The following is a 737-nucleotide window of genomic DNA, read 5'->3' as shown; positions in this document are numbered from 1 at the left end:
CATTTTTCTTGAATTTTTTTTTTTTTTTTTTGTGCTGCCTTTATTCAGATGTTATCTTTCTCTACACTTCTGTCGTTTTTTTTTCCGATCATGCTTGTTTCAATGAACACGACAAATACTATATTAAAATTTGACTCAAACAAAGAGTTCATTTTGCATGAAAACAAAGAAGGAGGCATGTACCTCAAGGAAGAACTAGTACCATGATAAATGACCATACACGGAGGCATGTACCTCAAGGAAGAACTAGTACCATGATAAATGACCATACACCTAGCTAACCTCTAAACATGACAACTGAAATCCAATCCAACTCAGTGGACTAAGTATATTTTTTTACGGAAGAATGACCCCCAACACAAAAAGACTTCAACAATCTTACTAAAAGAATACTCAAAACTACAATAGCACATGCCATAGAACTACCAAATGATCGTGACTAAGGGCTCTTGTGCATTAGCCGCATAAAATGTCTGGAGGAATGAAGAATGTGGACAGTATTAAATAAATAATAAACAACATATTTGTCCACCCACGAAATAGTAAAAACAAGCGCTTTGTCACTACATTAGATAATTGTTGGATGAATCAATATATTTCATCCTCAGACAAGCTCGTTTAACATTTGGTTTATATTATTTTAATCACACTTTTTTAAGACTATTTTAGATTGGGAAACAATTAAATTAAAAAAAAAAAAAAAAAAAAAAAAAAAAAAAAAAAAAAAAAAAAAAAAA

Source organism: Cucurbita moschata, unplaced genomic scaffold (genome assembly GCF_002738365.1).
Source record: "Cucurbita moschata cultivar Rifu unplaced genomic scaffold, Cmos_1.0 Cmo_Scf00086, whole genome shotgun sequence".
NCBI lineage: Eukaryota > Viridiplantae > Streptophyta > Magnoliopsida > Cucurbitales > Cucurbitaceae > Cucurbita > Cucurbita moschata.
The sequence above is the reverse complement of the archived record's forward strand: the minus strand, read 5'-3'. Positions refer to the sequence as shown.